The sequence below is a fragment of the Podarcis cretensis genome, assembly GCF_951804945.1.
Source record: "Podarcis cretensis genome assembly, chromosome: 6".
Classification (NCBI taxonomy): domain Eukaryota; kingdom Metazoa; phylum Chordata; class Lepidosauria; order Squamata; family Lacertidae; genus Podarcis; species Podarcis cretensis.
The window spans coordinates 82,226,878-82,241,485 of record NC_137175.1 but is presented as its reverse complement, the minus strand read 5'-3'; the positions used below and the strand labels follow the sequence as shown (position 1 = coordinate 82,241,485).

Here is a 14,608-nt window from a genome sequence, read left to right as displayed (position 1 = left end):
TAGCAAGGCACTGTTTCAGCAGGTGGAAAAGCTCAAACTTGAAACCTACCCTTATTTTTGTGATTGCTTTTTTGACATTTGTACACCAGAGGACTTAGTTGGGGGGTGGGAGGGGATCTAGGTGGAACCTCATTCTCAGGAAAAGACTTGAATTATTGCTAAACCTGTTCCGTTTCAGTGTTGTGACAAGTGTTGGAACTTCAAGACAGTTTTGAACTAGCTGTCTAAAGTGTTTGTTACTTTTTATTATGCATCCTACAAAGGAAAACTTAAAATTCTGTACACTTCTCCCACTGAACTGCTTGACTCAGAGAGGTAGTACTTCACTACAGTCTGCTTCTGTTCTTTATATAGATGATGTATAGGAATGATAAGTCCTTAAATAATTTAGAGAACAGCCCTTTTTAAAATTATGAAAAGGCCTTAGGCATCAATGTGTCTGGGATCTTGATCAGCATTTTCTCAGAAATGCAATCAATATTTACTTTAACTTATGTTCTTATATTTATGTATATTTGTTAAAACTGTAAAAAAAACCCAACACAAAACCCACCTGTTTAATAGGTATGTGGCTCTGATCTATTTGTGGTTAGCGGATTCCTACTGTTTGCATGTATATGAACTAGGATATCTAACCCATCTTCTATTTCAAGTGTAAACATACTGTGTATATATTATATATATTTTAAAAATAGGAGATAGAAGGTCTATGCATTCTACCAACGAGGCTTATCCTCCAACTAATGGCATAGGGAAAATATATTGCATACCCATGTAAGCATACATCTAAGTTAAAACTTGCCCAAGTTGGGGGTGAGCTGCTAGGACATATATGGGATAGACGATGGAGGAGATCACATGGAAGGATTTTTAACTAAACTATTCCTGCTAAAAGAAAAATATAATTTAATGATACATACCACTGACTGATTCATGCACACCTATCTAAACAGGATTTCTTTTAAAATGTGGCAACATAGTGTCATTTTAAATTATTGAATGTATTATGAATTTTGTCTACCGTTCAGAAAAAAGATGTCTGTGCAATGTTGAAAGGTAGGATGTGAATAATACAATTAAAAAAACGAGACTTTGGGGATTAAAATGTTACTACATACTAGGAGAATTAAGGACAGGATTTTTTCTTTTTTTCTTTTTAAGCTTGCAAATTTTCTAATGACAGTATGTCTTCATTTGGGATCTTGTTTAAGAAAATAAAAGCCTTTCATGGAGAAGTCCGGTGTTCATCAGTGACATTATCAGTTACACACCGGTGCTTTCATCGAGGGAGCGGGGTGTTTTTATTGTTTATATGACAGAATTTGCCAACCATCCTAATTTCTAGGCCAGGTGTTCGAGCTCTGACAGTCATGGTAGCTACTGAAACCATTTTTGGATGACTGTTGGTGGTTTTTTTTTTAAAGAAAAAATTCTTTGGCTGTTTAAAGCCAAATTCTGTTTATTTCTAATTTAAATGGGCACCGTCCGTTGAGAAATGTACAGTGTATTGTGTGCTTACTTGTCCACTTTTGTGGAGCATTGCTACCCTATTTTTTCAGAAGCTGTGCTGTAAGATATTGTCATAGTACAGTGTAGTCCTTCCCTTCCATTTAAATAAAAAGCATGGCACCAAAAACAATGTTGTGGTTTCATCTTTTGGTACGTGTTTTCAGTTTATCCTCTGAAGCCATTAAATGTATACATTTATGGTTGGCAAAAGGTTTTGCCGGCCTGCAGTTTGTGAAGGCATCTCTGATCTGAGCAATCAAATGGACACTTCTGGGAGTGGGCTGGTCCTGTTTGTTTGTGCTGGCACTGGCTTCTCTGTGTCATGGATGATGGAGGTGCCAGCTCAGTATCCAGCATACTCTCTGACACGTCCCCAGGCAGAGGCTGCTTACTGAGGAGGTGCCTGACCAGAGATGTCCGATATCACGTGGGTAGCTCACATCTCTGACAACCCACTTGAACCTTCCCCAGGATCCAGCTCCTGACTCACTCGAGACCCCTCCTGCAGCAGAAGCATTCCTTGAGGTCCCAGTTTCATCTTCCTCAACCCGCTTTGGTCCTCCTATGGGTTATTTAGCTTCAACTCCCTGTTTTACTTAACCCCCCCAAAACCCCCCTCATAATTGGCCCATCCCCTGTGTGACATCTCCATGGGGCTCATGACAGAAATCAACCCAGAAGGCAGCATTTTCACCTGTTGACTTGAAGGTTTCGTTAACTACATGCGTTTGATATACCCTGCTTTCATCACCGGCACAGGTCAACACTGAACCGGAAAATTATTATTGGCTTGTTCAAAGGACACACACTACAGGAGCACTGCGGAGGTGCTCAATAATTTCTTCCCATTTCGGCTGCATACACACTATACCTTTAAAGCACATCCTTTCTAGTTTACCCCTTTCAGAGTTACAGTTCCCAAAAACCCTTGATTGCCAGTGTGGTGTAGTGGTTAAGAGTGGTAGATTCGTAATCTGGGGAGCCGGGTTCACTTCCCCGCTCCTTCACATGCAGCTGCTGGGTGACCTTGGGCTAGTCACACTTCTCTGAAGTCTCTCAGCCCCACTCACCTCACAGAGTGTTTGTTGTGGGGGAGGAAGGGAAAGGAGAATGTTAGCCACTTTGAGACTCCTTCGGGTAGTGATAAAGCGGGATATCAAATCCAAACTCGTCTTCTTCTTCTTAACAAACTAAACTAGTGCCCAGAATTCTTTGAGGGAAAGAATGTGCTTTAAAGGTGTGGTAGGTATATAGCCTTGTGCTAGAAACAACCTGTCTTCTGTTAACTGGATAAGCAGACTACAGAGCTTGTTCATGCTTTTGATTCCACCAACTGATAAAGCCGGGGGTGCAGGTGAGACGGGACCTTTCATAAAACTCCTAAAAACTTGTACTTTCTCAAAATTATCATTTATCTCTTGCTGTAATGAAGCTCTAATTCTACCATTGTTTTTATGAGCACTTGTGTGCAAATTACGATACATCAGTTTATACAGCTTCTTATTAATTAATTAAATCTCTGCACCGCCTTTCATCAGGATCACAGGGCTGTTTACAATATAAACATAATCCTTATAGCCCAATCCTAAACTGCGTATTTCAAGTAAATCCTACCAAGTCCAGAGCTTGTCCCACACGTTTTTGTGATCAGGCTGTCACCAAAGCATCATTTCCATGGCTAATTCTTCCCCTTCTTTGTCAAACATGTTTTAACACTTACTCTGTTATGCAACATTGTTTTGAGTTTCCCTGTCCCAGCGGTATAGGATTGGCTGGTGGGGAAGCTCACAATTTGATGTAGCGTCACAGAGAGAGAGTTCCTGACAAAAGTGCTAATCCTTTTCAGTATTGATGTTTTGAAATATGTTAATATACCTGCATACTCTCACCATACTCTTTTTGTAATTAGTCAAACTCAGCTCTTGTATCAAGTAGTATTTCATCACCCATGTCTTACTATATCAAAGAGCTTTCCATCTAAGATAGCAAGTCCTGGCAAGTGCCTCTTGAGTGTAAACACATTTATTAAGGTGCTTGGATGTGTAGAATTGTCACCTTAAATCAATATTGCTTATTGTTTTGACAAGCCTAGAAACCGGTAGTACAAGAATTTGGATCAGCTCCAGAAGTGTTGAGTAAGTACCACGAAACTATTTGTAAACTATTTGTGTGGATTTGTGAACAATGTTCAGTGAATGCTATGTTATCCAGGAGAGCATTTATTTTGATGGGACAAGCTGTGAGGCTGAAACAAAAGAAAACACACAAAGCAAATAAAGTGATGTTGGCCCATAATCCATCAAGCAATACATTTATTAGGACCAACCAGAATGTCACAAAAGCTTTTAGTTTCTCTAGAGCTCTTCATCAGACTGGGATATTATATATATAACAGTTTCCTTCACTGCACCCTCCACTGTTGCTTTGTTCTTTTATTATCTATGAAAACAAAATATAGGGGTGTTGTTTTTTTTAATGCTCTAAATATTAAGTATTTCCCACCCAGTGCCTCCAAGCAAAGAGTAGATAAACAAGGTACTTTGTTAACACAGTGTAGACATTTAATAACTCGTACAGATTTAAGGCAATTCATTAATAACAGAACCATCCATTTTGGTGAGCAGATAGGAAGGAAATTCTTTGGATGCAGTAATGGTTTTTACTTACCAGTATTTGTTTATTCAGTCACTACATTTATGGCAAAAAGGATTTTCTGTAGCAGTGGAAAATGTGAGAAAAGACAAGGACAGACTGGAATCAAGAAAGCTCTCAGATGGTAATTACATGCACTGGTAACAAGCCAGCAGCTTTCACTGCAAAAATAGAGGAAAATGCTACTGTGATGTCAAGACTGTGGTACAGGCCCCAGCACTGGCAAGCAACCCACGTCTGAGCTTGACCCAGTCAGAAGAAAGGGGAGCAGGACAAACAGAGAAACTGAAAGGCAAAATGGAACAAATATGATTTCTTACCAAAACCACATCAATCAGAATTTTACCCTTCTAATGCAAATATGGGGGGGGGGTATATAAATCACACAGAAGGAGGAGATTTCTGTGCAGCATGCAACAAAAAGCCACCCGGCACCAGTTGGACCTTGAGTTATCCCTAGCTTCAGAAATGGGACCGATTAAGAATTAACATACTCCATGCCACCAAGCATAATTTGGGTATAATAAGGGCATTAATCATGAAGAGGTTTGGGAAATGACAATTTGTGAATTAATAACGGCCAAAGTGGTGACCTGTCAAGTAATGGCTACCTCTCCCTGTAGTGTAATTGGGGTCTAAGACTCAATGCACACATTACTGCAGTGTTGACAGGGCTGACCCACCCAGGAGGCAAGGCAAAGCGACTGCCTCAGGTGACAGGATCCACAGGGGCAGCAGATCTGACCTCCAAGGAATGCCACTGGCACTGCTGCTACTTCCTTGGCAGCTCCCCACCCCAAGTCACCCCTCCAGCGACCTCTTGGTGCATATTAGGCACTGCTAGTCTCCTCCCCAGACCTTATTCCCAATGTAATGTTGTTATTGTTAAATCCATTTGTCCTTTTTTTAAAAAAAAATTTTTTTATTAAATTTTCACAATTACAACAAAAGCAACCTGACAAAAAGGAGAAACAACAGCAGAAAAACATACAAAAAAACCCTAAACCACAATAAAAAACATAATCCTTATCCCATATCCCTTAAAACCCACATTTTATTTACATTGTAAATTGACTTTCTCAAATCCCTCCCTTCTGAATTTCCTTGTATCTGCATTTAACAGCTTTCCAATATCATTCTTCCACAAAAATATTTACTCCTATCTAATTTATTCACTTTTCTTACTGTTCTAAATCCCAATGATTTAATTTAATCCTAATTTAATGCTAGACCTGTTTAGTACTTTCAAGTTATTTCTAATTTTTTATATTACAATATTTATTCAAATATTCCTTAAATTTCTTCCAATCTTCTTGATATTCCTCTTCTTTCTGGTGGCAGATTCTTCCAGTCAGGTCAGCTAGATCCAGGAAATCCAACATCTTCATCTGCCATTCTTCCACCATTGGAATTTCTTGAGACTTCCAATTTTTTGCTAACAGCAGTCTTGCTGCTGTGGTGGCATACAAAAATATAACATCTTTTTTGGGCAATTTCATTCCTATTATTCCAAGTAGAAAGGCCTCTGGTTTCTTAATAAATGTATTTTTCAACGTTTTTTTTCCAATTCATTATATATTTTCCCCCAGAAGTCTTTCACCTTGGGACATGACCACCACATATGAAAGAACTACCTTCTTTCTCTCTACATTTCCAACATATATTATCATTTGTGTGGTATATTGTTAAATACAGTTGTATACCACCCTTCACGCGGGGATCTTCACTCACCCCTTCTTCCATGGTGCGGGAGTGGGGGCGCGCGTCATTTTGTGCTTTTCCTCAGGTGCCAAAATGTGGGGCTGGCCCCTGTGGGGTAGTTGGCCAAACCCCTACAGACCCCCCTGCCTTGTATCAATTACTGCTTGTGCGAGTGGCCTGCCTCGGGTTCGCCTAGAATGTACACGTGTCTGGAAGAAAGACGTGGTTGCTAATCATGCCATTGGGAACGGCTAGTTTGTATGTGTGTATTTTGTTATTGTTTTTATTATTGTTTTTGGTGTTTTTATCTTGCATTGTTTATGTTGCGAACTGCCTTGAGATGTATGGATAAAGGGCAGTATCCCATTTTAATAATAACAATAACAATAATAGTAGTTTGACACTCTTAACGTTAAGGAGGAACAGCCTTTAAAACACCCACCCTAGGAATTACTGGGGCGGGAAGAGGATGCGAAGGAGACAAAAAAACACCCTCCGTAAAATGCGATTAAGGAAAAAAACCCCAAACAGATGCGAAGCAATCTTGCCGGAGGAGGAGGAGGAGGAGGAGAAGAGAAAATCCACACCCCGGATTCCCTCGCTCCTTATTGGCCCGCCTCCGCCGCTGCCACCCCCGATCCCCGCCGCGCCTCCCGCCCGCGCCGCTCTCCAACACGGGCTGGGCGAGCCATTCCTCTCGGAGTGACGCCGCCCCTGCGCCCGCCCGCCCCTTTTCCCCTGGCTCTCCCAGTCAGGCGGCTGCGCTGTCACCCCGCCCAGGCGCCGCGGGGCCCTGAGGAGCCGGCCTGCCGGGCACTGATTGGAGAAGCCGCTTGACAACCGCAGCCAGGGCACTGCCGCCGCCGCCGCCGCCACTACACAAGCCGGGCCGGGAAGGCGAGGAGCAGCTGGGCGCCGGCAGGCAGGCAGGCAGGCAGGGCCGCGTTGGCTGCTGGCGACGGGACCCTCTTCCCCTCCTGCCACTACCCCGGTGGCGAGGCTCCGCTTGCCGCCATTTTGCGCGCCCCCGCCAGCCCCGGTCTCCCCTCGCCGCTTTGGGAGGGAGCCTCCCCTGAGGTGAGCCTCTGTCTCTTCCCTGAGGGATGGGCCCTACGGCTGCCCTGGCTTGGGTGGGTGGCGCCGCCTCCGCTGAGGGGGGAAAGAACCGGGTCGAAGGAGCGGGAGGGTGGGAAGGGATGCCCGGGGCCTGAGGGCAGGCCCCGAGTGAGTGCCCGTTCGGGGGGCACCCCTTGGAGGCGTTGGCAGGGCAAGGGCTTGGCGCTGCTGGTGGTGGTGGTGGCGGCGGCGGGAGGGGCGAAGCGACAGCCTCCCTTGGGCTGCTTTGGTGCTGAATAAGCGAGAGGACCATTTTCTTTATTCCCCCCCAACCCATCCTGCTTATTTGTCTCCCGTTGAGTCAGTGCATGCTTCATCGCCACGGCTGCCTCTCCTCACCCTCCGCCGGCCTCGCGAGGGGAAAGTGCTGTATCCGTGTGCATTGCTGCTGAATTTTGTCCGTTGCCCATGGTTTTGTTGCATTTTGCTTCTGGCGAACATCTCCTCCTCTCGTCCCCGCACCTCCCTCTTCTGCCTTTGTTATTGCAGCATTATTAGCAGGGCAAACCTCCCAGAACGGGTTAAGCACCTGCAAAGCTGCTATCCCTAAGTAACCCAGATCTGTCCTGGGCACATAAGAGACATTGTTTGTCTGTCTGTGCTGAGCTTGGTGTGCTTGACAGGAGAGGATGCCTGAAACAGGTTTGCAGTGTCACTGCAAAAAAAGAAAAAGATGGGGTGTTTTTATAGCCTGTCTTACCTGCTCTGAGGTTTTTAATTGTGCCTTTTCCCGAGGAAGCATTCCAGTTTTGTGTCCTAAAGTCCCTGCTCCTGAGGGTTGTGTCACAGCACAGTAGCTTTTTCAGCATGTTTTAGCAGGAAAAACTTGAGTGTCAAGTATCCAATTCTCTGTTGCAATCCTTTGTTCACACAACTGAGCTGCAGTGAAGGAAGGGTGGGTTCGTGGATGCATGCATGCGCATGCTTCTTTTAGAATGTGTTTAGTTTAGTGACAATCCTGTGAGTGTACGAACGAAGGGTGACAGTTATTATGGATGCATTCTGAATACAGGAATGCAAACTTGACAAAACATATTGGCAGCAGGCAGCTGCAGATGTTGCAGCGACTGTATACAATAGCTCGAGACAATAATGGAATACTTTGTTCTTTGTTTGAACAAAGAGCAAATCAATTTGTTGACAACCTTAGTTTGAAGGATGCCATGAACATAATAATGAATACCTGTGACTTTTCTGGAGTACCATGTGTCTGTGGTATATTCTGGTTTGGAGACCTGAATAGCAATAGGTCACACATGAGAAAGGCTAAATAAATATAATACGCTGACATAACTGTTATGCTAGTGACCCCTTCCTATTTCTATATGGTAATCTTTTGAATAGCCTTTTCTCCTCTTCATCTCCTGATTAATTGCTGTAATTAGTATGTTTTATCACCTTCCATTCTTGCTTTGCTCATCTATTTAATTTGATAATCTTTTAGACAAATAATAGTTGGAGAATAAATTATAGCAGGTGAAAACAAGAGAATGCACAGCTATTTGACAACAAAAATTATTCATTTTGGCATAAATGGGGCAACATAGATCATGAGAATTAGCTTACCACTCTGTAAAGGTGCAAAGGCTGTGGCTTTTCAGTGCCCCATTGGTCAGTCACAGATAACTTCTGCACTTGGCTATTCTTGAAGCCTCCTCATGTGTTTTCTCTTTCACAAATATATACACAAAATTTTGGTGCCAAATAATTTTTCTAGGAGCCGCTTGAAAGTAAGAAGTAGAGATCCCAATGTAGGTGCCTGGCAAAAACATTCCTCTTCTCCCAGGCCTTTGGCTAATTATGCAATCTTTGGCCTATGAAGGACAGCATAGAAATTTTAATGATGATGATGATGATGATGATGATGATGATGAGAGTTTTATTCTTGCTGTTATGCTGTAGGCTCTTCCCACCCCACTTCTCCCATATAGGGTTTACTTGAAAGATGCCTGGCTGAAATCTATCTAGGAATCATAGCTAATATTCCCTTGAGGTTCCCTTCATTGTAGTACCTACCAAAGAAACCTTTCTGTCCTCTTCAGTAATCTTGACACCAGGATCAGTTTTCGAGACACTGGATTTTTGCATCTACCTCCTGTCTGTAGCACTGTTGCATTTTTATATCTTAGGTTCAATCCAAGCACCGTGGCACTACCAGAAAAGGTGTGCTAATTATGATAGAGCTACCAGCTTCCTTTCATGCCTAGCATAAAGAACATATAGTAATTTTGTACCACCTGACATGCATCCTTTTGGGCAGGCCAATTGACTGCAGCTATGGAGCAGGAGGATGTGAAGCATTTGCTCTTTATTTATTGAATGGAGGCTTTGGTTGTTGCAATTAGAAGCAATTGTTTTCCCTTAGTAAACCAAAGAGTTGAAAAACAGTGGGTCACTGAGTCCTTTTGCTCTGTCGTGGCCTGGCTTGGGTAATATTTTTAAAGCACAATCCTGCTAAAACAAAGCAATTCTCCTTCTCCTTTTATTTCAGTCAGAGAGTTAAACATATGCATTTCCTTACCATAAAATGAAAAGGGGGTAAAAGTGCTTGCTTTTGATTGGAACGCCCTATTTATATTATTATAAGAATGACTAGAATGGGTGCAGTGAAGAGCTGAAAAGCACTGGGATTTTCCCTTTAAGTACATATAGTTGTGTGGAATGTTTATTGTAAACCAGTGGTGGGGAACATGTGGCCCTCCAGATGTTGCAGCACTACAAATCCCATCATCCTGGTGCTGCTGGTTAGGGCTGATGTGAGTTGTCCTCCAACATAATTTGCAAGGCCACAGGTTCCACCCCTGTAATAAACAGTGGATATGTGTTATAATCACAAAATAAAGGGCACTTTTTATCCATAATCAGTTATTGACCCTCAAATATGCCTCTTACTGAACAATAAGTAATACATGGAGATAATGTAAATAAATCTATGTACCTTTTAAAATTTAAATGCTGCCTTAATACCTATTTGCCACAAATACTTATCCTTATCCTTTGATTAAAAGGCTGTTAGGAGAGACTAAATATGGAATAATATACCAGTGCCTTGGCCCCTAGGTGCCTGCCTGTCTTTGTGTGTTGCAGAAATTGTGCATTGTCAGGAGGTGTTTTAAATAACAATAAATACTATGCCAAATGAATATTCAATTATTTGCATATTAATCTATTTTAGTTTTCTGTTGTATATTGAACTTCTGTTTACAATTACTTTAGATTCTACTGTGCTATTTTGGGAAATAAATCATTACACAATAGCAACTAATTTTACAAATTATGGGCTTGAAGGACTGTCTCAAATTGAGGGTGACCTTAAGTACAGTTTGTTCCCTTTCTAAAGAAGATTGTAATTTCTTTATTAACACTTCAGTTTAACAATCAAAGAAATGAAAGGAACCAACAAGTGCTTCAGGCAGGCTTCAATACTAAACATACTAGAGATGGGAAGTATCACAGTGGTACATTCTTCTGACACATACATAGGATTGTACTGTTGCTTCAAGGCAGAATTACCTGACAGCTTGTGTTCTGCAATATGATTGTGTTAAAGCCACATTGCATCACACAGTTCATCTAGCTTGCTGAATAAATAGTATGAAGCGAGCCAAGCCACAAGCTACAGCGGAGGGAAGAAACTTAGTATTAGATATACTCCCAGTAATTTAGCTCTAAAGGCACTAAATTATAATTAAAATATAATCTTAACATCTATAAAATACATTTATTAATTTGTGATTTAAGACAATGTTCAATTTATTACCTTAAAGCAGCCTTTAAGAAATAAATTGTTACTTGCGTACTAAGCCTTAAATCTTGTCCTCACTTACCTGGCAGTAAGTCCCATCAAACTCAGTGGGATTTACTTCTAAGGCCCCATCTGCACTATGTATTTAAAGCAGAATGATTGATTGATTGATTGATTGATTGATTGCATTTATATCCCATCTTTCCTCCAGCAAGCTCAAGGTGGCGTAAATAGTTCTCCTCCCCATTTGATCTTCACAACAACCCTGTGAGCTGAGAGTGACTGGCCCAAGGTCACCCAGTGAGCTTTATGGCTAAGTGGAGATTTGAACCTTGGTTGTACAGGTCCTAGCCAGACATCCTAACCACTACATGGCACTGGCTTTCCATTCTATCACTATATCACTTTGAACAGCTGTGGCTTCCCCAAAAGCATCATGGGAAGTGTAGTTGCTGAGAGGGTGCTGAGAGATCCCCTATTTTGCTCCCCAAGCTACAATTCCAGTCTGGTTTAACAATCAGTCCCTCTTCCCAAGAAACACTTGCAACTGTAGTTCTGTGAGGGGAATTGGGGCCACCTAACAGCTCTCAGCACCCTTAAACTTTGGTTCTCAGGCTGCTTTGCAGGAAAGCATAACTGTTCAAAGTGGTTAGTTGTTTAAAACTGTCTATACTACTTTAGAGCTGTATAGTGTAGTTGAGGTCTGAGTATACATGCATAAGATTGCACTGTAAATTTGGTAATTGCAAATAGTGAGAAGGTAGGAAGCTTTTCAGGCGGGAAAATCTCTCCACCTTTTCAGATGCTTATGGAAGGCCTGCAAGCAGGACCTGAGCACACCAGCATTCTCCTCACTTGTGATGTCCAGCAGTGGCCTACTAGCCTTGATAGCCTTATCCTTCATAAATTTGTCTAATCCCCTTTTAAAGTCATCTAGTTTTGTGGACAAAGTGCAGCTGCAGAACAGAGGAGAGAAGTGATTTCAAAAATAGGGTTGAGAAGGTGAAAAGGAGATTTAGTAGTTGCATAGCGTGGGAAGGGGAAGCTTTAGGGGCTAATGTTGGGAAGTGCTGGTGGTGGGGTTGGACAGCAGAGCAAGCGTTGGGGCAGAGCCCTCCCAGCATGCATGCATGTTTGTTTATTTATTGTCTTAATATTTTTAACAATGTGCTCCTTGAATTTATTTTTCTTTTTGGTATCCCTTATGGTACGCTTGCATTTATTTTAGACCATTGTCTCATGCAATGACGGCAACGCTTGCTAGTCTACTTAGAAAAGGCTTAGTCAAGATTGCATGCAATGACAATTTAACTCTCACAGAGAAAGACTCTACTGAAGCAAAGCCTTAGTTATTTCCATCTGTGTCAATTGGTTGTCATAGCTGTCCAATATAAGCTGTTATCTGGAGTAAGGATATATGACTTAAATTTCTGTAAAAAATATTGGAATGTCTGAGTGGTGATACGCTATGAAAGCTCTGCTTTTTCAACAAATTATTAAATCAGAATTGGAAGAAAACCTGCAAATTCAAAATGTATATTAAAAAGAAAGGGATTCTAAATCCTTCAGTCATTCTGAAGTATTAGCCTTGGATCACTTTGGTGACGTTGTGTGCCATATGTGCTGACTGCTTGTGGCATACTGAGGAGCTTGAGCTGCATCTTTCAGATTTGTTGGATGGTGGTTTATCTCCCAATGTGATAAAAACTCCTTTGCATATGCCTTATAGTCCCTGATATGAATATACTGATGCACCAGTGTGTTTTATTAATTTTAGAGATGTGAAGACCTGGGGGGGGGGGCTGGAAAAATGGGGGGAGGACAGGATTGCCTCTAATTTCTCTGTTGTTTATTCTGAGCCTATAAATCTCTAGTAACATCATAATTCTGTTGACTAGTTACTTACAAAATGCTTCCACATACATAAGCTTATTTTCTTGCTGGACTTATTTCTTTGCTAGAACTAAACTTTTCGTCTTGTTGCCCTGTGACTAAGCTGTAGAGTTCTTCACACTAGCATGTAGAATGAACTACAGTACAAGACAGACAGAACTTTCCAAATGCAGAGACAATGCCCCAAACCAACTTTAGTCATGTGTAAAAATGGTATTCACTCATAATTGTACTAGACTGTGGATGCACATTCAAATATGCATCTCATTGAAAATAAAGGAATATAGTACCTATAAGAGATGTCTGTGTTTGGGTGCACATTGGAAAGTACAATTAATTTGAATGTGCATGTCCTGATCCAAAACATAATGTGTGTGCAGAAGCCTGCTTCCTAACACAGTGGCGTAGCTTGGGGGGCATTGCCCTGGGTGCATTTTTTTGAGGGAGCACAACCAGGCACCCCCCAATAGTTCTTTTATTGAGGGAAGCCATGCCCAGGCTGGCCTTTGGGGCTGGGGTGTGGGTGGCAGCAGCAGTTGCTCCACTCCCAAGTCAGGCTTGTTTTTCCTTTAGCATGCCAGGCATGTGGGACTGCTGGGGTACTGTGGTAGGCTCCTTCTCCCTCTGCCCCCAGCATGCCCCATCCCTGAGTGCTTGTGCCCACCTGCCCTTGGTGCTGTGGGCTCACACAACACCACTGTCCTAGAGTTTATCTCCAGGATCTTCTTATCTGGATCAGGGTGCTGTAATTTACTCTTTGTTACTTCTTTCTATCTTTATCCCAATTTTTATGCATGATAGAAACAATTGTGAGGCAAATACTGGGTCAATAAATGTTTGATATCTCCATCAGTATTAACATGACAAACATCCCAACTTCTATTTTCCATCAAATTAAAAAACTTGGTCACTAGTACAGGACTTTTAAATAAGAGCTGTTAGTTTTTCCTTACCACTTAAAACACTCATTACCAGCTTCTAATTCAAGAATTGAAAGCTATGATAAACAAAAATGATTGTTCCTTCCAAGGGAATATGATTGTGTGTTTAGGGCCAATTCACACTTCACTTTTCTGCTTGGCTTGTCCTATGATATACAGCTCATGGTTTGTCTGAGAGAGCTAAACCATGAACCTAAATTCAGATGACGCATAAAGACAAACCATAATCTCCTCCCCAAGAGGTGGCATGTGTGCTTGTTTGTGCTAAGCCATGGTCTTAGCATTACATGTAAACAGGAATGTTAATTCTCTATTCCATATATAGCGAGGAGGATAACTTCTTAGACTGAGACTTCAATAGTAGCTATGTAACGTCTGATGCGCCTTACTTCTAGTGCTTAGGCAAAGCTGGAAGGAGCACTGCAGTGTAATCTCCACAACATGTGCTACCTATTTCAGCTTTTAAGCTCACAAGAAGCAGCACACACAGCAATATTAGTGCTGCAGCAGTGCTCTTTGCATCCTATATCAGGGTGGGGTGGATTCTGAGGTCCCCCATCTTCCGAGGGTTTTTTTGACTTAAGTTCAATAGAAGGAATCGGGAGTGCACTTTTTATTCTTCCTTTCAGCCTGGCTTGAATTAAAACCAGGGATGTGAAGGATCTTTCCTAGGGAGATGTGGCTCTCTACAAATGCAGATCATTTATTTGCATCCTTAACTTGAATTCAGACTGTGTTCCAAATTCTTTCTTTGCATAAAAAAATCAGTACTTTCTGAATTTGATGCCTTTTCTTTCACTGTGCTGACTTGCTGATGCAAATTTTTTTTTGATGCTTGACCTTTCCTACAATGTTGGGCCAGAAAAGGTGGGTGTGGTTTGCCCCAAATGGCTTGGTGAGCCAACATCTGAGTCCTGGCAGGCCTAATTAAGCTGGATTGGAGGTTCCCACCACTGTCTTTTAGTTACTGTTATAGAACTGATGATTGCACTCTCCTTAAGGGAATTTAGAATATTGCCTTCTGCTAATTTCTAGTGAGCCTGTCTATAAT

General features: G+C 41.9%; 1 protein-coding gene across 2 annotated transcripts in view; it reads left to right on the top strand.

The window, feature by feature from the left end:
• Positions 1 to 6,594: 6,594 nt before the first annotated feature.
• The window catches only part of WDR47 (WD repeat domain 47), a 36,460-nt gene continuing 28,446 nt past the window's right edge, over positions 6,595 to 14,608 (top strand). Inside the window, exon 1 of one of the 2 annotated variants that reach the window (XM_079981254.1) lies at positions 6,595 to 6,939. The gene's annotated coding sequence lies outside the window, so the exon portion shown is untranslated. The remainder of the gene's footprint in view (positions 6,940 to 14,608) is intronic. The other variant, XM_079981255.1, reaches the window with a different exon arrangement.